General features: G+C 51.5%; 2 long non-coding RNA genes across 5 annotated transcripts in view; both read right to left on the reverse strand.

Moving 5' to 3' along the window:
* Window positions 1-4,166: 4,166 nt before the first annotated feature.
* LOC147828098 (uncharacterized) lies at window positions 4,167-9,196 on the reverse strand. Its single transcript, XR_015451268.1, has 3 exons — window positions 8,116-9,196; window positions 5,068-7,978; window positions 4,167-4,373 (listed from the first exon to the last, which is right to left on the reverse strand). It is a non-coding gene; the product is annotated as an uncharacterized LOC147828098 (long non-coding RNA).
* A 3,303-nt stretch (window positions 9,197-12,499) lies between these two features.
* The window catches only part of LOC147828099 (uncharacterized), a 29,147-nt gene continuing 14,138 nt past the window's right edge, over window positions 12,500-27,508 (reverse strand). For 2 of the 4 annotated variants that reach the window (XR_015451311.1, XR_015451308.1), the window contains exons 3-4: window positions 16,453-20,217; window positions 12,500-14,878 (exon numbers count right to left, since the gene is read on the reverse strand). This is a non-coding gene — a long non-coding RNA (uncharacterized LOC147828099). The remainder of the gene's footprint in view (window positions 14,879-16,452; window positions 20,218-27,508) is intronic. The other 2 variants (XR_015451309.1, XR_015451310.1) reach the window with 2 other exon arrangements.

Here is a 27,508-nt window from a genome sequence, read left to right on the forward strand (position 1 = left end):
CATTTGGGGGATTCCAATGCCAAGCAAAGCCTGAAAGCCTTCCGGATGCTTCGTGGCCCTCACCATCTGTTTCTGGCCTTCGTGGGCTCTAGCTATTCCACCTGAGCAAGGGGAAGGCACAAGGGAGGCTCCATGTCTGCTCCAGGTGAGTTCACTTGCAAGCCGGCCCTTTTGATCTTGATTTGGGGAATGTCCGGTGGATGGTGCCATTCGGACCAGGTTTCCAAAATGGGAGAGGTGGCGCCGGGAGAGACGAAAGTGAGCAGCAGAGTCAGAGGGCCGGGCTTTTCTTCCACCCTGCCTCTCTGAGACAGCGTCGTGTCTTGTGTGGTCCTCTGTGCTCGGTGTAGAGGAAAGCTGACCCCACCCCAAGCCCTCTGTGACTGTCCTAGCCTCGGCTGACTTTGTCCCACTAGGCTAATGCTTCCTGGGTTTCCACTTCACACTGATGATCCTTTCCGAGCGAGGCAGGCACAAAACTCCGTGCACCTGAGCGCTCGGGGCTGGGCTCCAAGCCAAGCAGTCCAAAACAATCCGTACCCTAGCAGGCCGCAATGTTTGCTGTACCTCCAGCCGTGAAGTGGGGGCTGCGGGTGGGGGGGCGGGACGAGGTGGGGCGGCGGGACAGAGCTCTGACACCTCACAGCCTGACCTGTCCAAGCAGGCCCCTTACATACCTGAGCGCGAGGGGAAGCACTGCCCATGAGAGCTCACGGCTGGCACTGACGTCCAGGATGGGCACTGGGCTGCCTCTCTCACATGTGGGTTCCTCCTGAACATTAGCGGAAACATCTGCGGCCAGAGCCGAGCCAAGGTCGGAAAAATCTCGGATTGCGGTCCTTTCTGTGGCTAGACCTTCGGGAAAGCGGGAAAATGGCAACAGCTCATCTCTCCCTCTCTCCACTGTCCCCTCCAAGGGTCAGGACGGGAGACACAGCTTCAGAAGTGCACCCAGCTTCGTTGTGTTCTAATACCAAGGAAGTGAGGTCGCATCCTCAAAGTTTCGCTACAGTTAGGGTGAGGAAGTGGCTTAGGACGAAGGGGCAAGGTGCAGTTTGGGTTGTGGTTTTTGTTGGGATTTGTTTGAGTTTTAGGAATACATTTAGGGTTCTATCATGGCTGAGGGTGGGAGATTCAGTGTTAGAAATTAGGCCTGCAGTTTACATTGTTGTTTATTTTTATTGTGCAGTTCACAATCATTTGAGGAGTGGCTACGTGTACATAACAGAGCTTGAAGGGCCGGGGATTTAGCTCAGTGGCACCATGCCTGCCTCACCAGCACAAGGTCCTGAGTTCAATCCCGGTACAAAAGAAGGAAAAACCAAAAATACCAAAACAACAACAACTCGTAGTACAGCTTATATACATGACGAGTTTTAGATTTATATACAACTAAGATGGCCACCCAGTTCTTCCATTTCCTGTTATTAATGTCATCCCTTAGTCTAGTACATCCTGTACAAGGAGTGAGCAGATATCGATGTATAATTACTACCGAAGATCCACCTTCACCACTTGCTCTCCACAACAATCTGCAGTCCCGTCCGGGCTGCCACATTGCACTTCATTGTTGCATCCCTCAGACGCCCCTTGACTGACGTTTTCACAAGTTTTCCTTTTTTCGTTTTGTATGAGCTGACAGTTTGGGGATGACTGAGCTGATATCTTACAGAATGTCCCTCAATTTAAGTTTTCCTGACGTTTCCTTCCTGATTAGATGAGGGTTACATGTTTGGGTGCGTGGCTTTCTGCAGGTGTTCCATGTTCCTGACTGCACCCTCATGCTGGGTTCTCCAGTGCACCCTTGGCTGAACTCTCACAGCTGCATGCTCTGCCCTCTCAGGGACACCCAGCCTGGCCTGCCAGGCCTTCTTTGGAAATTTGGGCGGAAGCCTTCCTGACTCAACTCTTGTGTTCTGCATACCTGTGAAAACAGCACCCTGTAGATGACACAAAGTTCTACCACTGGCTCCAAGCAGTCCTTAGGCCTTTGTGCATCATGGCTGCAGAAGCATCCATGGGCCTGGATGGCTGAGCACCGTGAACTGAATGAATCCCAGGGAACCCGCCGAGGTGGCCCTTCTCAAGCAGGGTGCCCTGGGGCTCTCCTCTCAAAACAAAGTCTTTCCCTTTTGCAACTGTGAGCCTTGGAAAGCTTGGGCCTTGTGGGTTCCTTATATGTCTTCAGGGCATCTTTTCCATTGTCCTATTGTAAAGTACTTGGATTCTTTTTATGCTAATCTTTAATCCACCAGGCTGTCCATTGCTCCATCTTTACAGGCCTTTCTTGGGGGGTGGGGGGTGGGGGCTGAAAAGTTTTCAAATGGGCTTTTGCTCCTCATTTTCCGCACAAACCTGGCTCAAAGTAGCAAGCAGCATCCATGCTACGGCCTGATATTTAGGCTACCTTGATATTTTCTCCATCAGATGAATGATCCTTCCACCCTTCGTATCAGTCTCACACAAATCTCAGGACATGAACACAATACAGTCCTATTTTCTGCTGGAGCACAACACACATGGCCTGGATCCAGCTGCCACTGGCATCCTTCTTCTCAACGGGAACCTCCTAAGTCTGGCCTTTCTCATCTGCAATCTCTCTGCACTCTGGTCTTCTGAGCTCGGACCAGAATCTTCCATCGAGCTCAGATGATAGCATTCTAGGGCTGCTTCCCCAGCTGGCACCTCCAAACCTTTCCAAACTGCTGTGGACCACTTCCACAGGCCTCTGAACCACCTGGTGAGGGGTACAGTCGCTGCAGTGACCAGACTTCTTGTACCAACATCTGTATCACCCACTTTCTTGTCCCTGAACACAATACTCAGCACTACACATTAAGGGAAGAGAGGTTTGTTTCAGCTCACATTTCAGTTCCAGTTAGCTAGCTCCAGGATGGCAGGATGGCATGTCAGCGGTGCACATTGATAGAAATGCTGCTTGCCTGGTGGAGGCCAGGAGGCACATGGTAAAGTGTGGGCCAGGGAGCAAGATACACCCTCCCAGGTCACACCCGCGCTGACCCACCTCTTCCAACCAGGCCACATCCTCACACCAAGCCTGGCGTAGCACCCCATCACCCAGTCACCCTCTGGAAGCCCTCGCCTCTGGGTGCAAGGGGCTTGAGGGTGACATCCAGATAGAATCCATAACCTGTAGTTTCCATAAAAGGATGCCATTTCTGATAAGTGATCTAGAAGTGTTATAAGAAATCTAGGCAATATTTAGAGCATAAAACCTTACAATTTATTGAAGACAATTTTCTTTTCAGTAATGCACGTTATGATGGACAGAATGGGAGTTAGTACTGATGATGAGTCTTTATTTTCACGTTTTGCTCCAACGCCCTGTTCTGTTTGCAGTAGTAGTTTGGCCCTTGAAGTATTTATAACTGTGGAATGAGTGCACAGATGGGTTTCTGAACTGTGTTTCTTTCCTCATTTCTCTTTTGGTCACTTGTACCTGCATCAGCAGGAGATATTAATTTCACAGAAGCATTGACTAGTGATAATCAAGAACAGTGTGGCTATCAGGGCTATTTCAGCTTAGGTGATCTCAGACCGAATCAGGTGTGGATGTCAAGGATGTGTGTACGTGACATGTGTTTCACACCTAAATGTTTGAATTAGAAATGCAACAAAGAATGGAAGCTGGGACTGTATTGGGTGAGGATTTAGGCAACGTAATGTCTGAGGAAGAGGATGGGATGTGTACGTTTATGCCCAGGGACAGTTGGAACCGTGTAACAGACACTTTTTGTCACGCACAGTTGTAGGAACATCGCAGCTCATTTTGGGAGAACACCTCCACCTTCAACCCAAGACCTCCACTGTGTACATTTGGGAGGGGATTTTGTTTGGATTAAACCCAATGAGGATAGTCATTTCCATGGTTATACAGGTTGGTTATGACTAAATCCTTTACACAAAACCCAATCAGAACAAACGTGAAGAATGTTATTTGAAATGATGGAAATGAGAGCCTTCTCATCTTGGGAAATCATCTGAGAGCGGCTACAGCCCGAGGGAAGCCTGGAATAGATAAGAGAAGGTATGCCGAAGAACCCAGAAGTGGAGCCAGGTCTGAGGAAGGAGAACAACACAGTGAATGCTGGAAGTTTTTTAATCCTTCCTGAAGTCAGATGTCAGAATTGAACAAACAAACCAGCTTTTCGTTGCTTAGGGCTTTCAAATTTATTTCTTACTTTTAGCCTGAAATATGGTTAAATGATATGGGTCCCAAATTCGGCCATAACAGATGAATGAATGAATGAATTACGGGTGACATGATTTAAAAAATCACTTTAAAATTTATTCCAGTTGAAAAGGATGCATATTGCTGCTGTTGGGATGGGAGAGCCCAATGCCTGTTGTGCCTACGAGGAAGAAAAGGAGCAAGCTAAAGTGGGCTGACTAAGGCTGAAGAACCTCTGCTAGGACACATGCTATGGCTGAAGAGAAAGGCTGAGGAGGCAACGGATGGACACGGGTAGGAATGGCCAAAGACTTTTGCCATGGAGACGACCAGGCCCTGAGCAGACAGCAAGCAATATTGTCAGTGTCTTGAGATCAGCAAAGCAGCAGAGGTCTTGGGGCAGAAGGACTTCAGCTTGCAGACTAAGACAGCCCTACACACAAGTGAGGTCACAATGGACCGCCCTTGCTAGCTGGGGAAGAAATCCCAGGAGGACAGGCCATGACTGGGCGCTGTGTGGTGGCTGAGCAGCAGGGGAGTCAGGCCCTCCCAGAGACCGATGGAGCCTTTCTAGAGCTCGTGGAAGGCTCAGGACCCCACGGGTCTTGCCAGGTCAGGAGCTCTAGTGTGGCTCAGGTGGGCCCACACCCTCAGGCTGAGGTGGGCACAGGTGCGGCCGGGAAGCTGCCGGGGCCTTGTGGAGAGCGTCGGACACAGGCAGAGCCACTCCTGCACCCACACACCCTACTGTTTTTGACCACACACCTGGGGCAGGGGCCTAGACCCGTCCGGGACTCACCGGGGGCTGCCCCACCGAGTCTCCAGAACCTCCCCAAGAGCCAAGGTTGGACCTGCCCCCGAGAGGTGTCACTCACGTGCCCTGCAGGTGTCAAGGGCAGGACCTCGAGGGGAGTGACTTGGTCACGGAGACACGCTACCGGACACACACAAGTTAACCGAGGAGAGGTTTATCTCGGCTCGCACTTGGGAGAGGTTTCAGTGCCTAGTCAGCAGCTCGAAGGCAGCGCGGCATGGCAGAGGGGCCTGGCAGACAGAAAGCAGAGTCCAGGGAGCAGAGGCAGTGAGATGAAGGCTTCCGGGCCCTGAACCAGGCGATTTGTCTCAGCCCAGATCCCACCTCCTGACAACCCAGGTGTACCACGCCCATGAGGCCATCGCCTCCCAGAGGCGGCTTGTGAGTGCGTGAGGCTCTGCGGACAGGTAGCTCTAAACTGTCCCCAAGGGAGGGGGATGGGAGGGTGACCTTGGGGGCAGGAGGAGGGGCGCGCATCCCTGCAGGTCAGCTTCCCAAGCTGGAGCTCTCTCCTCCTGGGACCAGAGCAGGCGGGGCGTGCAGTGACACCGAGCGGCCACCGGAGGGCAGCAGAGCCCTGCGCTGAGATCCCGCACTCAGGTTGCCAGGGGAAAGAGAACATGTTCGTATATTCGTGCTTATTTCTACCACCTTATTCTGTCTTCCTCTCTGTCTTGCTTCCTCGAAGTAGGCTGGAAGCTTTTCGTTATTTCTTCAGAAGTGATTCACCTCACTGTTTCTTTTTCAGAGAGAGACAGAGAGAGAGAGAGAGAATAGGTCTTGCTCCGTGTCCGAGATCTGAGATTGCTGGGAAGCACCACCACACCTGACTTTTCCTTTTCTCTTGCAGTTAGGAGTGATGTATCTGGTCTCTGGTTTTTCCGTAGTGACCTTAGATATCACACCCTGAACTTTTGCTTGTTAAATGTAGGTCTTTAAATTTCTTGATTAACTTTTGTTTGGAAGAGGTTTAGCTTCCAGAAAAACCGAGAGAATGCTGGCCTGGCACAGCTCTGAGCAAGGGCGGGCGGGGACCTGGGCTCCCCGGAGGGCGGAGCATCTCCAACAAGCACTCCTTACTCCTCTGCCTAGGAGGACCCCGCCCTTTCCCGGTTATCTGATGGTTTGTTCCTGGGGCCACAGTGACGCCCCCCCCCCCCGCCGCAGGGATCATCGCCCTGAGGGCTCCGCTGGGCGCCTGAGCTGAGCTCGGCAGTGGCACAGGGGGGTCTCAAGTGAGCTGTTCGCCGCCCTGGCGCTCTGCCTTCCTGTGGCCCAGGGCCTTCCGCGCTTCCTTCCTCGTCCCGAAGGCCTCTCTCAGGGACCCCGGTGGCTGCGCCGAGCTGACAGGGAGAGTGCATTCTGCGCCGCGCTGGTCCCGGCTTCCTCCCTTCCTGTTCGCCCGCGCTCTGAGCCGCTCTCCTGGCTTCCACACGGTCCTCGGCGTGGCAGTGTCCCCGCTGTCCTGGTCCGGGAGGAGGCCTGTAGGGGGGCCGCCTCTGCTGGGCTTCTGCACCCCGGAAGCTCCTCGCTCCCCTGGGTGCGGAAGGGCAGAGCGCGCAGTGAGCCCGCGCGGTGACCTTGGCCCCTGAGGTGCTGGGTCCCAGGCTGTGCGGGTGGTTCCAGCCCGGCCTGGCCGGGCCCCAGGAAGCACCGGGTCCCGCCTGAGGGGCTCCCCCTTTTCCGCCTCGCGGCCACGCGAGTGTGGACACCGGCGAGCCCGGAGCTGGGGCTAGTTTAGTGCATGGTGATAGGTATGGGTCTAGTTTGAATCTTTGGCAGGTTGAAATCCAGTTGTTCCAGCACCAGTTATTAAATAGGCTATCTTTCGGGGAGGAGGATTTTAGTGAAACTCAAAGAAGCTTAGATCACATGACAGCACCCACCACACCACATGACCTAGGAGTCCAGGTCAGGGTCCCCACGACAAGGAGGCACTAGGGATCATGGAACATCTTAGAAAAGAGCCTACAGTCCCAAGAGCTGACGGAGGAAAAGAGGCAGATTGGAGATGTCCAGAGGAAATTGCCAGCACCCTCTTACCACTTAGCTTGGCCACCCGGATGCAGTGCTCCACCACCCTGGCCCTGTCTCCAGCCCTCGTGCTGGGACCCCCAAAGCAGGAGGTGATGGTGCAGTTGGCCACGTGATTAAAATATGTGATAGTGGCCCGAACGGTGGGCGCCAGAGGTTCTTTGCCCCTTTTGTTTCTCCGGGTCCAGATGGAGCCCAGGCAGTCCCAGGGCAACACATTCTTGAACAGCTCCTGTGGAGGAAGACAGCATCCCACCACGGGCAGAACCCACCCCAGAGAGTCGATGGCTTCAGCCATCCACAGGCAGGTGGCCGTGGCCTGAGCTGGACATCAGGAAGCTGCAGATATGGACAGAGACTTCTGCAAATGGCCGGTTTTCCTCCACTGCCCACTAGTGATGTCCAACTCATGACCTAGGACCTAGCACTGACGTGAAGATCAGTGGCATTGTCCCCGTGCCCATCCTCCCAAACCTCCAGCACGAGCAGACATCTGAGTCCCGCTCATTCTGAGGTATTGTCTTCTTTCCAACCTCACCTGCCCTCTGCTCCTTTGCCCGCCCAGGTCAGTGGCACATTTCCTGGGACAGCTATGACTGGGGGCTCTGTGTGGGTGTGTGCTGTAGAACCCATGAATCTCAAATGCCTACAAAGTGATAAGGCTGGCCAGGTCTCCTGGGATGATGGCAAGGTGACACATGGTCCTGCCTGCACCTCAGGGCACACCCTCCTCGGCCAGTTGGTCTGAGTCCCCGCCGTGTTTCCAATTGTCCAATCGAAGTTGACATCACAGTCACTGTGTGAAGCGGGCATGTGAGTGCCCTGTCTCTACTGTCGACCTCCACCCAAGGACAGGAGTGGCTTGGGGCTGAGACAAGTATAGGTGATGCAGTTCGTAGAAGCAGGAACTTTGATCTGGTCAACTGGGAATGTCAGGCCTGAGGAGATCAGTGCGAGAAGGATGGCTGTCCCCGGCCCGACCCCACCCCACCCCACCCCACCGAGCTCAGCTGCTCACCGAACCCATCAAGGTCAGCTGCTCTGCCAGCAGCTTGGGAGAGAAGGCTAAGCGCACCTTCTGCAAGGGCCTGTCCTTGTCAGCGGCAGCAGAGAGGCAGGAGTGCTGTGGAGCTGGCTTCTGCTTCTCTCCTGTCTCCAGAGGAGGCTCCTTCTCTGGTGCTGGCTCTGGCTGCAGAGCAGGCCCATGGTGTTCTGGACATGGAGCCGGAGCTAGGAGGAGGAAAGCTCAGCAGTGTCAGTCACTTGCCAGCTCCCTGCGGAGCATAGCAAAGACATCCTGGCCATTTGGGGGATTCCAATGCCCAAGCAAAAGCCATGAAAGCCTTCCGGACTGCTGTGGCCCTCACCATCTGTTTCGGCCTCGTGGGGCTCTAGCTATTCCACCTGAGCAAGGGGAAGGCACAAGGGAGGCTCCATGTCTGCTCCAGGTGAGTTCACTTGCAAGCCGGCCCTTTTGATCTTGATTTGGGGAATGTCCGGTGGATGGTGCCATTCGGACCAGGTTTCCAAAATGGGAGAGGTGGCGCCGGGGAGAGACGAGTGAGCAGCAGAGTCAGAGGCCCGGGCTTTTCTTCCACCCTGCCTCTCTGAGACAGCGTCGTGTCTTGTGTGGTCCTCTGTGCCTCGGTGTAGAGGAAAGCTGACCCCACCCCAAGCCCTCTGTGACTGTCCTAGCCTCGGCTGACTTTGTCCCACTAGGCTAATGCTACCATGGGTTTCCACTTCACACTGATGATCCTTTCCGAGCGAGGCAGGCACAAAACTCCGTGCACCTGAGCGCTCGGGGCTGGGCTCCAAGCCAAGTAGTCCAAAACAATCCGTACCCTAGCAGGCCGCAATGTTTGCTGTACCTCCAGCCATGAAGTGGGGGCTGCGGGGGGTTGGGGCGGCGGGACAGAGCTCTGACACCTCACAGCCTGACCCTGTCCAAGCAGGCCCCTTACATACCCTGAGCGCGAGGGGAAGCACTGCCCATGAGAGCTCACGGCTGGCACTGACGTCCAGGATGGGCACTGGGCTGCCTCTCTCACATGTGGGTTCCTCCTGAACATTAGCCGGAAACATCTGCGGCCAGAGCCGAGCCAAGGTCGGAAAAATCTCGGATTGCGGTCCTTTCTGTGGCTAGACCTTCGGGAAGCGGGGAAAATGGCAACAGCTCATCCTCCCCTCTCCACTGTCTCCCTCCAAGGGGTCAGGACGGGAGACAGCTTCAGAAGTGCACCCAGCTTCGTTGTGTTCTAATACCAAGGAAGTGAGGTCGCATCCTCAAAGTTTCGCTACAGTTAGGGTGAGGAAGTGGCTTAGGACGAAGGGGCAAGGTGCAGTTTGGGTTGTGGTTTTTGTTGGGATTTGTTTGAGTTTTAGGAATACATTTAGGGTTCTATCATGGCTGAGGGTGGGAGATTCAGTGTTAGAAATTAGGCCTGCAGTTTACATTGTTGTTTATTTTTATTGTGCAGTTCACAATCACTTGAGGAGTGGCTACGTGTACATAACAGAGCTTGAAGGGCCGGGGATTTAGCTCAGTGGCACCATGCCTGCCTCACCAGCACAAGGTCCTGAGTTCAATCCCCGGTACCAAAAGAAGGAAAAACCAAAAATACCAAAACAACAACAACTCGTAGTACAGCTTATATACATGACGAGTTTTAGATTTATATACAACTAAGATGGCCACCCAGTTCTTCCATTTCCTGTTATTAATGTCATCCCTTAGTCTAGTACATCCTGTACAAGGAGTGAGCAGATATCGATGTATAATTACTACCGAAGATCCACCTTCACCACTTGCTCTCCACAACAATCTGCAGTCCCGTCCGGGCTGCCACATTGCACTTCATTGTTGCATCCCTCAGACGCCCCTTGACTGACGTTTTCACAAGTTTTCCTTTTTTCGTTTTGTATGAGCTGACAGTTTGGGGGATGACTGAGCTGATATCTTACAGAATGTCCCTCAATTTAAGTTTTCCTGACGTTTCCTTCCTGATTAGATGAGGGTTACATGTTTGGGTGCGTGGCTTTCTGCAGGTGTTCCATGTTCCTGACTGCACCCTCATGCTGGGTTCTCCAGTGCACCCTTGGCTGAACTCTCACAGCTGCATGCTCTGCCCTCTCAGGGACACCCAGCCTGGCCTGCCAGGCCTTCTTTGGAAATGTGGGCGGAAGCCTTCCTGACTCAACTCTTGTGTTCTGCATACCTGTGAAAACAGCACCCTGTAGATGACACAAAGTTCTACCACTGGCTCCAAGCAGTCCTTAGGCCTTTGTGCATCATGGCTGCAGAAGCCTCCATGGGCCTGGATGGCTGAGCACCGTGAACTGAATGAATCCCAGGGAACCCGCCGAGGTGGCCCTTCTCAAAGCCAGGTGCCCTGGGGCTCTCCTCTCAAAACAAAGTCTTTCCCTTTTGCAACTGTGAGCCTTGGAAAGCTTGGGCCTTGTGGGTTCCTTATATGTCTTCAGGGCATCTTTTCCATTGTCCTATTGTAAAGTACTTGGATTCTTTTTAATGCTAATCTTTAATCCACCAGGCTGTCCATTGCTCCATCTTTACAGGCCTTTCTTGGGGGTGGGGGTGGGGGGCTGAAAAGTTTTCAAATGGGCTTTTGCTCCTCATTTTCCGCACAAACCTGGCTCAAAGTAGCAAGCAGCATCCATGCTACGGCCTGATATTTAGGCTACCTTGATATTTTCTCCATCAGATGAATGATCCTTCCACCCTTCGTATCAGTCTCACACAAATCTCAGGACATGAACACAATACAGTCCTATTTTCTGCTGGAGCACAACACACATGGCCTGGATCCAGCTGCCACTGGCATCCTTCTTCTCAACGGGAACCTCCTAAGTCTGGCCTTTCTCATCTGCAATCTCTCTGCACTCTGGTCTTCTGAGCTCGGACCAGAATCTTCCATCGAGCTCAGATGATAGCATTCTAGGGCTGCTTCCCCAGCTGGCACCTCCAAACCTTTCCAAACTGCTGTGGACCACTTCCACAGGCCTCTGAACCACCTGGTGAGGTACAGTCGCTGCAGTGACCAGACTTCTTCTACCAACATCTGTATCACCCACTTTCTTGTCCCTGAACACAATACTCAGCACTACACATTAAGGGAAGAGAGGTTTGTTTCAGCTCACATTTCAGTTCCTAGTTAGCTAGCTCCAGGATGGCAGGATGGCATGTCAGCGGTGCACATTGATAGAAATGCTGCTTGCCTGGTGGAGGCCAGGAGGCACATGGTAAAGTGTGGGCCAGGGAGCAAGATACACCCTCCCAGGTCACACCCGCGCTGACCCACCTCTTCCAACCAGGCCCACATCCTCACACCAAGCCTGGCGTAGCACCCCCATCACCCAGTCACCCTCTGGAAGCCCTCGCCTCTGGGTGCAAGGGGCTTGAGGGTGACATCCAGATAGAATCCATAACCTGTAGTTTCCATAAAAGGATGCCATTTCTGATAAGTGATCTAGAAGTGTTATAAGAAATCTAGGCAATATTTAGAGCATAAAACCTTACAATTTATTGAAGACAATTTTCTTTTCAGTAATGCACGTTATGATGGACAGAAGGGGAGTTAGTACTGATGATGAGTCTTTATTTTCACGTTTTGCTCCAACGCCCTGTTCTGTTTGCAGTAGTAGTTTGGCCCTTGAAGTATTTATAACTGTGGAATGAGTGCACAGATGGGTTTCTGAACTGTTTCTTTCCTCATTTCTCTTTTGGTCACTTGTACCTGCATCAGCAGGAGATATTAATTTCACAGAAGCATTGACTAGTGATAATCAAGAACAGTGTGGCTATCAGGGCTATTTCAGCTTAGGTGATCTCAGACCGAATCAGGTGTGGATGTCAAGGATGTGTGTACGTGACATGTGTTTCACACCTAAATGTTTGAATTAGAAATGCAACAAAGAATGGAAGCTGGGACTGTATTGGGTGAGGATTTAGGCAACGTAACGTCTGAGGAAGAGGATGGGATGTGTACGTTTATGCCCAGGGACAGTTGGAACCGTGTAACAGACACTTTTTGTCACGCACAGTTGTAGGAACATCGCAGCTCATTTTGGGAGAACACCTCCACCTTCAACCCAAGACCTCCACTGTGTACATTTGGGAGGGGATTTTGTTTGGATTAAACCCAATGAGGATAGTCATTTCCATGGTTATACAGGTTGGTTATGACTAAATCCTTTACACAAACCCAATCAGAACAAACGTGAAGAATGTTATTTGAAATGATGGAAATGAGAGCCTTCTCATCTTGGGAAATCATCTGAGAGCGGCTACAGCCCGAGGGAAGCCTGGAATAGATAAGAGAAGGTATGCCGAAGAACCCAGAAGTGGAGCCAGGTCTGAGGAAGGAGAACAACACAGTGAATGCTGGAAGTTTTTTAATCCTTCCTGAAGTCAGATGTCAGAATTGAACAAACAAACCAGCTTTTCGTTGCTTAGGGCTTTCAAATTTATTTCTTACTTTTAGCCTGAAATATGGTTAAATGATATGGGTCCCAAATTCGGCCATAACAGATGAATGAATGAATGAATTACGGGTGACATGATTTAAAAAATCACTTTAAAATTTATTCCAGTTGAAAAGGATGCATATTGCTGCTGTTGGGATGGGAGAGCCCAATGCCTGTTGTGCCTACGAGGAAGAAAAGGAGCAAGCTAAAGTGGGCTGACTAAGGCTGAAGAACCTCTGCTAGGACACATGCTATGGCTGAAGAGAAAGGCCGAGGCAACGGATGGACACGGGTAGGAATGGCCAAAGACTTTTGCCATGGAGACGACCAGGCCCTGGGCAGACAGCAAGCAATATTGTCAGTGTCTTGAGATCAGCAAAGCAGCAGAGGTCTTGGGGCAGAAGGACTTCAGCTTGCAGACTAAGACAGCCCTACACACAAGTGAGGTCACAATGGACCGCCCTTGCTAGCTGGGGAAGAAATCCCAGGAGGACAGGCCATGACTGGGCGCTGTGTGGTGGCTGAGCAGCAGGGGAGTCAGGCCCTCCCAGAGACCGATGGAGCCTTTCTAGAGCTCGTGGAAGGCTCAGGACCCCACGGGTCTTGCCAGGTCAGGAGCTCTAGTGTGGCTCAGGTGGGCCCACACCCTCAGGCTGAGGTGGGCACAGGTGCGGCCGGGAAGCTGCCGGGGCCTTGCGGAGAGCGTCGGACACAGGCAGAGCCACTCCTGCACCCACACACCCTACTGTTTTTGACCACACACCTGGGGCAGGGGCCTAGACCCGTCCGGGACTCACCGGGGGCTGCCCCACCGAGTCTCCAGAACCTCCCCAAGAGCCAAGGTTGGACCTGCCCCCGAGAGGTGTCACTCACGTGCCCTGCAGGTGTCAAGGGCAGGACCTCGAGGGGAGTGACTTGGTCACGGAGACACGCTACCGGACACACACAAGTTAACCGAGGAGAGGTTTATCTCAGCTCGCACTTGGGAGAGGTTTCAGTGCCTAGTCAGCAGCTCGAAGGCAGCGCGGCATGGCAGAGGGGCCTGGCAGACAGAAAGCAGAGTCCAGGGAGCAGAGGCAGTGAGATGAAGGCTTCCGGGCCCTGAACCAGGCGATTTGTCTCAGCCCAGATCCCACCTCCTGACAACCCAGGTGTACCACGCCCATGAGGCCATCACCTCCCAGAGGCGGCTTGTGAGTGCGTGAGGCTCTGCGGACAGGTAGCTCTAAACTGTCCCCAAGGGAGGGGGATGGGAGGGTGACCTTGGGGGCAGGAGGAGGGGCGCGCATCCCTGCAGGTCAGCTTCCCAAGCTGGAGCTCTCTCCTCCTGGGACCAGAGCAGGCGGGGCGTGCAGTGACACCGAGCGGCCACCGGAGGGCAGCAGAGCCCTGCGCTGAGATCCCGCACTCAGGTTGCCAGGGGAAAGAGAACATGTTCGTATATTCGTGCTTATTTCTACCACCTTATTCTGTCTTCCTCTCTGTCTTGCTTCCTCGAAGTAGGCTGGAAGCTTTTCGTTATTTCTTCAGAAGTAATTCACCTCACTGTTTCTTTTTCAGAGAGAGACAGAGAGAGAGAGAGAGAGAGAATAGGTCTTGCTCCGTGTCCGAGATCTGAGATTGCTGGGAAGCACCACCACACCTGACTTTTCCTTTTCTCTTGCAGTTAGGAGTGATGTATCTGGTCTCTGGTTTTTCCGTAGTGACCTTAGATATCACACCCTGAACTTTTGCTTGTTAAATGTAGGTCTTTAAATTTCTTGATTAACTTTTGTTTGGAAGAGGTTTAGCTTCCAGGAAAACCGAGAGAATGCTGGCCTGGCACAGCTCTGAGCAAGGGCGGGCGGGGACCTGGGCTCCCCGGAGGGCGGAGCATCTCCAACAAGCACTCCTTACTCCTCTGCCTAGGAGGACCCTGCCCTTTCCCGGTTATCTGATGGTTTGTTCCTGGGGCCACAGTGACGCCCCCCCCCCCCCCGCCGCAGGGATCATCGCCCTGAGGGCTCCGCTGGGCGCCTGAGCTGAGCTCGGCAGTGGCACAGGGGGGTCTCAAGTGAGCTGTTCGCCGCCCTGGCGCTCTGCCTTCCTGTGGCCCAGGGCCTTCCACACTTCCTTCCTTGTCCCGAAGGCCTCTCTCAGGGACCCCGGTGGCTGCGCCGAGCTGACAGGGAGAGTGCATTCTGCGCCGCGCTGGTCCCGGCTTCCTCCCTTCCTGTTCGCCCGCGCTCTGAGCCGCTCTCCTGGCTTCCACACGGTCCTCGGCGTGGCAGTGTCCCCGCTGTCCTGGTCCGGGAGGAGGCCTGTAGGGGGGCCGCCTCTGCTGGGCTTCTGCACCCCGGAAGCTCCTCGCTCCCCTGGGTGCGGAAGGGCAGAGCACGCAGTGAGCCCGCGCGGTGACCTTGGCCCCTGAGGTGCTGGGTCCCAGGCTGTTCGGGTGGTTCCAGCCCGGCCTGGCCGGGCCCCAGGAAGCACCGGGTCCCGCCTGAGGGGCTCCCCCTTTTCCGCCTCGCGACCACGCGAGTGTGGACACCGGCGAGCCCGGAGCTGGGGCTAGTTTAGTGCATGGTGATAGGTATGGGTCTAGTTTGAATCTTTGGCAGGTTGAAATCCAGTTGTTCCAGCACCAGTTATTAAATAGGCTATCTTTCGGGGAGGAGGATTTTAGTGAAACTCAAAGAAGCTTAGATCACATGACAGCACCCACCACACCACATGACCTAGGAGTCCAGGTCAGGGTCCCCACGACAAGGAGGCACTAGGGATCATGGAACATCTTAGAAAAGAGCCTACAGTCCCAAGAGCTGACGGAGGAAAAGAGGCAGATTGGAGATGTCCAGAGGAAATTGCCAGCACCCTCTTACCACTTAGCTTGGCCACCCGGATGCAGTGCTCCACCACCCTGGCCCTGTCTCCAGCCCTCGTGCTGGGACCCCCAAAGCAGGAGGTGATGGTGCAGTTGGCCACGTGATTAAAATATGTGATAGGGGCCCGAACGGTGGGCGCCAGAGGTTCTTTGCCCCTTTTGTTTCTCCGGGTCCAGATGGAGCCCAGGCAGTCCCAGGGCAACACATTCTTGAACAGCTCCTGTGGAGGAAGACAGCATCCCACCACGGGCAGAACCCACCCCAGAGAGTCGATGGCTTCAGCCATCCACAGGCAGGTGGCCGTGGCCTGAGCTGGACATCAGGAAGCTGCAGATATGGACAGAGACTTCTGCAAATGGCCGGTTTTCCTCCACTGCCCACTAGTGATGTCCAACTCATGACCTAGGACCTAGCACTGACGTGAAGATCAGTGGCATTGTCCCCGTGCCCATCCTCCCAAACCTCCAGCACGAGCAGACATCTGAGTCCCGCTCATTCTGAGGTATTGTCTTCTTTCCAACCTCACCTGCCCTCTGCTCCTTTGCCCGCCCAGGTCAGTGGCACATTTCCTGGGACAGCTATGACTGGGGGCTCTGTGTGGGTGTGTGCTGTAGAACCCATGAATCTCAAATGCCTACAAAGTGATAAGGCTGGCCAGGTCTCCTGGGATGATGGCAAGGTGACACATGGTCCTGCCTGCACCTCAGGGCACACCCTCCTCGGCCAGTTGGTCTGAGTCCCCGCCGTGTTTCCCAATTGTCCAATCGAAGTTGACATCACAGTCACTGTGTGAAGCGGGCATGTGAGTGCCCTGTCTCTACTGTCGACCTCCACCCAAGGACAGGAGTGGCTTGGGGCTGAGACAAGTATAGGTGATGCAGTTCGTAGAAGCAGGAACTTTGATCTGGTCAACTGGGAATGTCAGGCCTGAGGAGATCAGTGCGAGAAGGATGGCTGTCCCCGGCCCGACCCCACCCCACCCCACCCCACCGAGCTCAGCTGCTCACCGAACCCATCAAGGTCAGCTGCTCTGCCAGCAGCTTGGGAGAGAAGGCTAAGCGCACCTTCTGCAAGGGCCTGTCCTTGTCAGCGGCAGCAGAGAGGCAGGAGTGCTGTGGAGCTGGCTTCTGCTTCTCTCCTGTCTCCAGAGGAGGCTCCTTCTCTGGTGCTGGCTCTGGCTGCAGAGCAGGCCCATGGCGTTCTGGACATGGAGCCGGAGCTAGGAGGAGGAAAGCTCAGCAGTGTCAGTCACTTGCCAGCTCCCTGCGGAGCATAGCAAAGACATCCTGGCCATTTGGGGGATTCCAATGCCCAAGCAAAAGCCATGAAAGCCTTCCGGACTGCTGTGGCCCTCACCATCTGTTTCGGCCTCGTGGGGCTCTAGCTATTCCACCTGAGCAAGGGGAAGGCACAAGGGAGGCTCCATGTCTGCTCCAGGTGAGTTCACTTGCAAGCCGGCCCTTTTGATCTTGATTTGGGGAATGTCCGGTGGATGGTGCCATTCGGACCAGGTTTCCAAAATGGGAGAGGTGGCGCCGGGGAGAGACGAGTGAGCAGCAGAGTCAGAGGCCCGGGCTTTTCTTCCACCCTGCCTCTCTGAGACAGCGTCGTGTCTTGTGTGGTCCTCTGTGCCTCGGTGTAGAGGAAAGCTGACCCCACCCCAAGCCCTCTGTGACTGTCCTAGCCTCGGCTGACTTTGTCCCACTAGGCTAATGCTAACATGGGTTTCCACTTCACACTGATGATCCTTTCCGAGCGAGGCAGGCACAAAACTCCGTGCACCTGAGCGCTCGGGGCTGGGCTCCAAGCCAAGTAGTCCAAAACAATCCGTACCCTAGCAGGCCGCAATGTTTGCTGTACCTCCAGCCATGAAGTGGGGGCTGCGGGGGGTTGGGGCGGCGGGACAGAGCTCTGACACCTCACAGCCTGACCCTGTCCAAGCAGGCCCCTTACATACCCTGAGCGCGAGGGGAAGCACTGCCCGTGAGAGCTCAGGGCTGGCACTGACGTCCAGGATGGGCACTGGGCTGCCTCTCTCACATGTGGGTTCCTCCTGAACATTAGCCGGAAACGTCTGTGCCCAGAGCCGAGCCAAGGTCGGAAAAATCTCGGATTGCGGTCCTTTCTGTGGCTAGACCTTCGGGAAGCGGGAAAATGGCAACAGCTCATCCTCCCCTCTCCACTGTCTCCCTCCAAGGTGTCAGGACGGGAGACAGCTTCAGAAGTGCACCCAGCTTCGTTGTGTTCTAATACCAAGGAAGTGAGGTCGCATCCTCAAAGTTTCGCTACAGTTAGGGTGAGGAAGTGGCTTAGGACGAAGGGGCAAGGTGCAGTTTGGGTTGTGGTTTTTGTTGGGATTTGTTTGAGTTTTAGGAATACATTTAGGGTTCTATCATGGCTGAGGGTGGGAGATTCAGTGTTAGAAATTAGGCCTGCAGTTTACATTGTTGTTTATTTTTATTGTGCAGTTCACAATCATTTGAGGAGTGGCTACGTGTACATAACAGAGCTTGAAGGGCCGGGGATTTAGCTCAGTGGCACCATGCCTGCCTCACCAGCACAAGGTCCTGAGTTCAATCCCCAGTACCAAAAGAAAGCAAAACCAAAAACACAGCAACTCATAGTACAGCTTGTATATATTACGAGTTTTAGGTTTATATCCAATTAAGATGGTTTCAGGTAAAAGGGCCGAAGACCAAGAGCAGACCAGGCCACAGCAAGCCTTTATTAGGGGAATAGATCTGCCGGGCTCTCTCTCAACAAAGGAGAGACAAAAGCAATATGGCCGGTCAGGGAGAGTCTTTTATAGAGACTGGGGTAGGGTTTGTAGGGGCTGAGGTGGGGTTGAGTGAGGTAGTGACTAGGGAATGGAGGAGCCAGTGATGTCACTAGGTGGTAGGAGGTGAGTATTAAGTTACTTTCTAGGTTGGAACAGGGGCATGCTGGGAAGAAGGGTTTATTCTTTGGTGGGAGCAACCATCTTGGCATGACATCACACAGGGTAGGGGGTGAGGCACCATAGGAAGAGGGCAGCTACTGTACATAATAGCTGCTGAGGTGGTGGGAGACCTATCATTCCAGGCTTTTGTTGTATGATAGTTGGGTGAAGGTCTCTTCTTCTGGAGCTGCTTCCTGCTGACCAGGGGCGAAGATCGGGGCTAGACCTGGATCTCATGAGGCCGGTGGCAAGTGGGGAGCTCTTCCTTTTGCCGTACTGGCTGGTACCCTGCCATGATGAACTCTGTGACTGTCTGGCTGGTGAATGCCCTCAATCGTTCCTGCAAGAAATTTTGAAAACAGCAAACCAGGCACAGTCCAAAACAGAGAATTAAACAGATAATACTGAGGGGTCCCAAGAGTAGTAATAGCCAGGCAAGCCATGAGTTCCAGGAACCAAACGTACCCCACTATTGATTAGTACCTTGGGGGGCATATCTATCTGGCCCATTGAGTTTTAATTTTTTTCATTTGACATGTAATTTTTTATTTATTATTTACATAGGTTTTACAGAGACAGCTGGATGTTTAGGGGCCCATTTGTTATAGAAGTAAGAGACTGTTATGGAAGAGATCATAGCTCCTGATTTAAGGGCCCCTGTGTCGTGTCCTTGCTCTTAGAGAATGAGTGGAAAAGTGATAAACACAATTTCTATAATCTTTATAATCCTTTGTTTGGAATATAAAAGGTGTATGTAACTGAGAAAATGTCTTTTGGACGCCAACCTACCGATGAGTGTAGTGTTACTATGAACCTGACTTCTTCTTTAAATTCAAGGCCAGGACAGTTTGATTTCTGTATCTCTCAGTTTTTGGAAGCCTCCTAGATATATTTAAAAATAAAGAGAACTGATAACCTCCACAAGGACCCTGGCCAACTTGAGGCAATCAAGTGTAACATAAAAGGCTTGATCTTTTTAGACACGGGTAGGTATCCAGGAAATATGAGCACAGTGAGAAGCACCATCATAAACAGAGAACAAGGATGTACATTATTTTAAAAGGAATAAATCTTGTAGCTGCTTGGTATAGAACTTATCCTGACTGTGGCTGACAAGCAGGTGATTTTTTTTCCCAATACTCTTACTTTATGGTTTTTGTTGGTTTTTTTTTTTATCCCTACACAATAGTTAGTTAGTTATCACAGAATCAGAAAAACACTTATCTAAAAGGAGAGATCTGGAGACCAGTGGTTTCTAGGATTGGGTATCCGTAAAGAACTTCTTTTAATTTTTTTGAAAAGAATCTGTACACACTTGTAGCTAATTAATGATTTTTGCTTCTATTTAGTACCCAAAGTTTTGTCTTTTTGAAATGGCTGTGTCATGAGTGAAGCAAAAGATTTTAATGGGTGGGCTATGTCTTAATTTTTCTGAACCTAGCTTTATTATTATGTCATTGTTTTATACCTCTTTTGGTTATTTTTTCTGCTGGGTGTTTAAGACCAAGTTAAAGCGAGACCTATGTCAATCAATATGAACCTCTTGTTATCTATTAAGGTCAGCTAAGTCTCCCCACGCCATTACTTTGGAACCATGCATAGTGCCTCTCTGCTCCTCTGTCAGTGTCAGCCATCTGGATGGGTCATGACCTTGCTTGACCAAGTTGCTTTCAGTGAAAGCATTGGAGATATGACCCTCCTTTGGCACACAGTATATTGTCCTCTGGTGTCCAGCAATCTCCCAGTTTAGGAGGTTGAGTGACTTACCAAAGATGTAGGACCCTGTAGAGAAGGTTCCCTCATGTCCTGGAATGTTGTTGACCTTGAGGGGCCAGGGACAAAATATTGGCTGTCCTCATAGCCCAGTTGCCTTTTAGTCCTGGTCTCCAAACTTTAGTTGTTGAACATCCAGAAGAGAAAGTCAATAGCGTTAGCATCGTAACAAGAATAATGAACTTAACTATTATAGTTTTACTGGAATAGCAAGCATTTTGGAATTTAAAATATAGAGAGCTCTTACTGTTATCATCATGGTTGTTTTTTAGTTGTTGAATTCCTGTAGAATATTAACAGAAAAAGAGCCACAAATAATATTTTAACATGACAATTATGATGACTTTACCTTTGTAACACATTTAAATGTCCATCTTGATATAAAATAGCCATTGTTAAATGTACTCATTTTTTAAAAACACCAAAAGTTTTTACCTAAATTATTATCTTTAAAAAACAAATAAATAATCATTTGATAGGATACCATCTAAAGAAAGTAGCCCATATATGTATCTGTTATCATAAATAGCTAGAGTGTATGGAAAGGCAAATACCTGAATTGAAAAGAGCTTAGCATCATAAACAAATATTAGAAAAAATAAAACCTTGTTATTGTTGTTTTTTACAGGATATTTAGTCCTTTAAAAATGACCAGCGTAAGCACACCATAATAACATATTTAGAATTTATCCCTTTGTTGACAATTGATATAAACAGTATAATAATATATTTAAATAATATTTATTCCTGTAAGTCTTTTATAAGGCTATGAAAACTATCGGATCAGTCTGTGGTAAGACGAAAACTGTTGAGGTCCCCCTAGTGAACAAAGACTGGAAAATATTTCCATCTGGCTGCTCCTTTGTTCACCAAGGGGAGCATGCCTTGAACTTAATAACCTTTATCCATAAACAAAACAGCTGTATGATTGGACGAAAAACAAAGATATGAGACAATTTCTAAAACTAGGGTGCACTCAAATATATTTAGCCCAAAGGAATTATAATCTCTTTATAATTTTAGGTTTATAATTATCAATAAGACTATTTAAAACTTTTGGTAAGTCAATTAACAGAGATGTCTTGTAGAATTAAAATCAGAAGGAATGAAACCTCTATTCCCATAAATCTTTTATAACAAAATTGAAACCAACAAGCAAACATATATATTTCCTTCATAAATCATTTCCACACACCTTCTTCATGTACCTAGGACTTTTGGTCTTGTCCTGCTAACAAGACAAAAGTATGACATTCTTTTATTTCTAAGAGGGGTGTAATTCTGAATCTGTCTCCTGATCAACAGTGTGAAGTGGAAACCCATGTTAGAATTAGCCTAGTGGTACAAAGTCAGCCAATTCTAGGACAGGCACAGAGGGCTTGGGGTGGGGTCAGCTTTCCTTGGTGCATTCTCTGAACTTCGGCACCCAAGAAGCCAGGAGCTTCCTGGGCGCAAAAGCCCAGCAGAGGCGGCCCCCCTACAGGCCTCCTCCCGGACCAGGACAGCGGGGACACTGCCACGCAGAGGACCGTGTGGAAGCCAGGAGAGCGGCTCAGAGCGCGGGCGAACAGGAACGGAGGAAGCCGGGACCAGCGCGGCGCAGAATGCACTCTCCCTGTCAGCTCGGCGCAGCCACCGGGGTCCCTGAGAGAGGCCTTCGGGACAAGGAAGGAAGCGCGGAAGGCCCTGGGCCACAGGAAGGCAGAGCGCCAGGGCGGCGAACAGCTCACTTGAGACCCCCCTGTGCCACTGCCGAGCTCAGCTCAGGCGCCCAGCGGAGCCCTCAGGGCGATGATCCCTCTGGCGGGGGGGGGGGGGGCGTCACTGTGGCCCCAGGAACAAACCATCAGATAACCGGGAAAGGGCAGGGTCCTCCTAGGCAGAGGAGTAAGGAGTGCTTGTTGGAGATGCTCCGCCCTCCGGGGAGCCCAGGTCCCCGCCCGCCCTTGCTCAGAGCTGTGCCAGGCCAGCATTCTCTCGGTTTTTCTGGAAGCTAAACCTCTTCCAAACAAAAGTTAATCAAGAAATTTAAAGACCTACATTTAACAAGCAAAAGTTCAGGGTGTGATATCTAAGGTCACTACGGAAAAACCAGAGACCAGATACATCACTCCTAACTGCAAGAGAAAAGGAAAAGTCAGGTGTGGTGGTGCTTCCCAGCAATCTCAGATCTCGGACACGGAGCAAGACCTATTCTCTCTCTCTCTCTCTGTCTCTCTCTGAAAAAGAAACAGTGAGGTGAATTACTTCTGAAGAAATAACGAAAAGCTTCCAGCCTACTTCGAGGAAGCAAGACAGAGAGGAAGACAGAATAAGGTGGTAGAAATAAGCACGAATATACGAACATGTTCTCTTTCCCCTGGCAACCTGAGTGCGGGATCTCAGCGCAGGGCTCTGCTGCCCTCCGGTGGCCGCTCGGTGTCACTGCACGCCCCGCCTGCTCTGGTCCCAGGAGGAGAGAGCTCCAGCTTGGGAAGCTGACCTGCAGGGATGCGCGCCCCTCCTCCTGCCCCCAAGGTCACCCTCCCATCCCCCTCCCTTGGGGACAGTTTAGAGCTACCTGTCCGCAGAGCCTCACGCACTCACAAGCCGCCTCTGGGAGGCGATGGCCTCATGGGCCTGGTACACCTGGGTTGTCAGGAGGTGGGATCTGGGCTGAGACAAATCGCCTGGTTCAGGGCCCGGAAGCCTTCATCTCACTGCCTCTGCTCCCTGGACTCTGCTTTCTGTCTGCCAGGCCCCTCTGCCATGCCGCGCTGCCTTCGAGCTGCTGACTAGGCACTGAAACCTCTCCCAAGTGCGAGCTGAGATAAACCTCTCCTCGGTTAACTTGTGTGTGTCCGGTAGCGTGTCTCCGTGACCAAGTCACTCCCCTCGAGGTCCTGCCCTTGACACCTGCAGGGCACGTGAGTGACACCTCTCGGGGGCAGGTCCAACCTTGGCTCTTGGGGAGGTTCTGGAGACTCGGTGGGGCAGCCCCCGGTGAGTCCCGGATGGGTCTAGGCCCCTGCCCCAGGTGTGTGGTCAAAAACAGTAGGGTGTGTGGGTGCAGGAGTGGCTCTGCCTGTGTCCGACGCTCTCCACAAGGCCCCGGCAGCTTCCCGGCCGCACCTGTGCCCACCTCAGCCTGAGGGTGTGGGCCCACCTGAGCCACACTAGAGCTCCTGACCTGGCAAGACCCGTGGGGTCCTGAGCCTTCCACGAGCTCTAGAAAGGCTCCATCGGTCTCTGGGAGGGCCTGACTCCCCTGCTGCTCAGCCACCACACAGCGCCCAGTCATGGCCTGTCCTCCTGGGATTTCTTCCCCAGCTAGCAAGGGCGGTCCATCGTGACCTCACTTGTGTGTAGGGCTGTCTTAGTCTGCAAGCTGAAGTCCTTCTGCCCCAAGACCTCTGCTGCTTTGCTGATCTCAAGACACTGACAATATTGCTTGCTGTCTGCTCAGGGCCTGGTCGTCTCCATGGCAAAAGTCTTTGGCCATTCCTACCCGTGTCCATCCGTTGCCTCAGCCTTTCTCTTCAGCCATAGCATGTGTCCTAGCAGAGGTTCTTCAGCCTTAGTCAGCCCACTTTAGCTTGCTCCTTTTCTTCCTCGTAGGCACAACAGGCATTGGGCTCTCCCATCCCAACAGCAGCAATATGCATCCTTTTCAACTGGAATAAATTTTAAAGTGATTTTTTAAATCATGTCACCCGTAATTCATTCATTCATTCATCTGTTATGGCCGAATTTGGGACCCATATCATTTAACCATATTTCAGGCTAAAAGTAAGAAATAAATTTGAAAGCCCTAAGCAACGAAAAGCTGGTTTGTTTGTTCAATTCTGACATCTGACTTCAGGAAGGATTAAAAACCTTCCAGCATTCACTGTGTTGTTCTCCTTCCTCAGACCTGGCTCCACTTCTGGGTTCTTCGGCATACCTTCTCTTATCTATTCCAGGCTTCCCTCGGGCTGTAGCCGCTCTCAGATGATTTCCCAAGATGAGAAGGCTCTCATTTCCATCATTTCAAATAACATTCTTCACGTTTGTTCTGATTGGGTTTGTGTAAAGGATTTAGTCATAACCAACCTGTATAACCATGGAAATGACTATCCTCATTGGGTTTAATCCAAACAAAATCCCCTCCCAAATGTACACAGTGGAGGTCTTGGGTTGAAGGTGGAGGTGTTCTCCCAAAATGAGCTGCGATGTTCCTACAACTGTGCGTGACAAAAAGTGTCTGTTACACGGTTCCAACTGTCCCTGGGCATAAACGTACACATCCCATCCTCTTCCTCAGACGTTACGTTGCCTAAATCCTCACCCAATACAGTCCCAGCTTCCATTCTTTGTTGCATTTCTAATTCAAACATTTAGGTGTGAAACACATGTCACGTACACACATCCTTGACATCCACACCTGATTCGGTCTGAGATCACCTAAGCTGAAATAGCCCTGATAGCCACACTGTTCTTGATTATCACTAGTCAATGCTTCTGTGAAATTAATATCTCCTGCTGATGCAGGTACAAGTGACCAAAAGAGAAATGAGGAAAGAAACACAGTTCAGAAACCCATCTGTGCACTCATTCCACAGTTATAAATACTTCAAGGGCCAAACTACTACTGCAAACAGAACAGGGCGTTGGAGCAAAACGTGAAAATAAAGACTCATCATCAGTACTAACTCCCATTCTGTCCATCATAACGTGCATTACTGAAAAGAAAATTGTCTTCAATAAATTGTAAGGTTTTATGCTCTAAATATTGCCTAGATTTCTTATAACACTTCTAGATCACTTATCAGAAATGGCATCCTTTTATGGAAACTACAGGTTATGGATTCTATCTGGATGTCACCCTCAAGCCCCTTGCACCCAGAGGCGAGGGCTTCCAGAGGGTGACTGGGTGATGGGGGTGCTACGCCAGGCTTGGTGTGAGGATGTGGGCCTGGTTGGAAGAGGTGGGTCAGCGCGGGTGTGACCTGGGAGGGTGTATCTTGCTCCCTGGCCCACACTTTACCATGTGCCTCCTGGCCTCCACCAGGCAAGCAGCATTTCTATCAATGTGCACCGCTGACATGCCATCCTGCCATCCTGGAGCTAGCTAACTAGGAACTGAAATGTGAGCTGAAACAAACCTCTCTTCCCTTAATGTGTAGTGCTGAGTATTGTGTTCAGGGACAAGAAAGTGGGTGATACAGATGTTGGTAGAAGAAGTCTGGTCACTGCAGCGACTGTACCTCACCAGGTGGTTCAGAGGCCTGTGGAAGTGGTCCACAGCAGTTTGGAAAGGTTTGGAGGTGCCAGCTGGGGAAGCAGCCCTAGAATGCTATCATCTGAGCTCGATGGAAGATTCTGGTCCGAGCTCAGAAGACCAGAGTGCAGAGAGATTGCAGATGAGAAAGGCCAGACTTAGGAGGTTCCCGTTGAGAAGAAGGATGCCAGTGGCAGCTGGATCCAGGCCATGTGTGTTGTGCTCCAGCAGAAAATAGGACTGTATTGTGTTCATGTCCTGAGATTTGTGTGAGACTGATACGAAGGGTGGAAGGATCATTCATCTGATGGAGAAAATATCAAGGTAGCCTAAATATCAGGCCGTAGCATGGATGCTGCTTGCTACTTTGAGCCAGGTTTGTGCGGAAAATGAGGAGCAAAAGCCCATTTGAAAACTTTTCAGCCCCCCACCCCCACCCCCAAGAAAGGCCTGTAAAGATGGAGCAATGGACAGCCTGGTGGATTAAAGATTAGCATTAAAAAGAATCCAAGTACTTTACAATAGGACAATGGAAAAGATGCCCTGAAGACATATAAGGAACCCACAAGGCCCAAGCTTTCCAAGGCTCACAGTTGCAAAAGGGAAAGACTTTGTTTTGAGAGGAGAGCCCCAGGGCACCCTGCTTGAGAAGGGCCACCTCGGCGGGTTCCCTGGGATTCATTCAGTTCACGGTGCTCAGCCATCCAGGCCCATGGAGGCTTCTGCAGCCATGATGCACAAAGGCCTAAGGACTGCTTGGAGCCAGTGGTAGAACTTTGTGTCATCTACAGGGTGCTGTTTTCACAGGTATGCAGAACACAAGAGTTGAGTCAGGAAGGCTTCCGCCCACATTTCCAAAGAAGGCCTGGCAGGCCAGGCTGGGTGTCCCTGAGAGGGCAGAGCATGCAGCTGTGAGAGTTCAGCCAAGGGTGCACTGGAGAACCCAGCATGAGGGTGCAGTCAGGAACATGGAACACCTGCAGAAAGCCACGCACCCAAACATGTAACCCTCATCTAATCAGGAAGGAAACGTCAGGAAAACTTAAATTGAGGGACATTCTGTAAGATATCAGCTCAGTCATCCCCCAAACTGTCAGCTCATACAAAACGAAAAAAGGAAAACTTGTGAAAACGTCAGTCAAGGGGCGTCTGAGGGATGCAACAATGAAGTGCAATGTGGCAGCCCGGACGGGACTGCAGATTGTTGTGGAGAGCAAGTGGTGAAGGTGGATCTTCGGTAGTAATTATACATCGATATCTGCTCACTCCTTGTACAGGATGTACTAGACTAAGGGATGACATTAATAACAGGAAATGGAAGAACTGGGTGGCCATCTTAGTTGTATATAAATCTAAAACTCGTCATGTATATAAGCTGTACTACGAGTTGTTGTTGTTTTGGTATTTTTGGTTTTTCCTTCTTTTGGTACCGGGGATTGAACTCAGGACCTTGTGCTGGTGAGGCAGGCATGGTGCCACTGAGCTAAATCCCCGGCCCTTCAAGCTCTGTTATGTACACGTAGCCACTCCTCAAGTGATTGTGAACTGCACAATAAAAATAAACAACAATGTAAACTGCAGGCCTAATTTCTAACACTGAATCTCCCACCCTCAGCCATGATAGAACCCTAAATGTATTCCTAAAACTCAAACAAATCCCAACAAAAACCACAACCCAAACTGCACCTTGCCCCTTCGTCCTAAGCCACTTCCTCACCCTAACTGTAGCGAAACTTTGAGGATGCGACCTCACTTCCTTGGTATTAGAACACAACGAAGCTGGGTGCACTTCTGAAGCTGTCTCCCGTCCTGACCCCTTGGAGGGAGACAGTGGAGAGGGGAGGATGAGCTGTTGCCATTTTCCCGCTTCCCGAAGGTCTAGCCACAGAAAGGACCGCAATCCGAGATTTTTCCGACCTTGGCTCGGCTCTGGCCGCAGATGTTTCCGGCTAATGTTCAGGAGGAACCCACATGTGAGAGAGGCAGCCCAGTGCCCATCCTGGACGTCAGTGCCAGCCGTGAGCTCTCATGGGCAGTGCTTCCCCTCGCGCTCAGGGTATGTAAGGGGCCTGCTTGGACAGGGTCAGGCTGTGAGGTGTCAGAGCTCTGTCCCGCCGCCCCAACCCCCCGCAGCCCCCACTTCATGGCTGGAGGTACAGCAAACATTGCG

The sequence above is a fragment of the Heterocephalus glaber genome, unplaced genomic scaffold (genome assembly GCF_053883595.1).
Source record: "Heterocephalus glaber isolate CG9 unplaced genomic scaffold, H.glaber_assembly_v1.0 deba00001303, whole genome shotgun sequence".
Taxonomy (NCBI): domain Eukaryota; kingdom Metazoa; phylum Chordata; class Mammalia; order Rodentia; family Bathyergidae; genus Heterocephalus; species Heterocephalus glaber.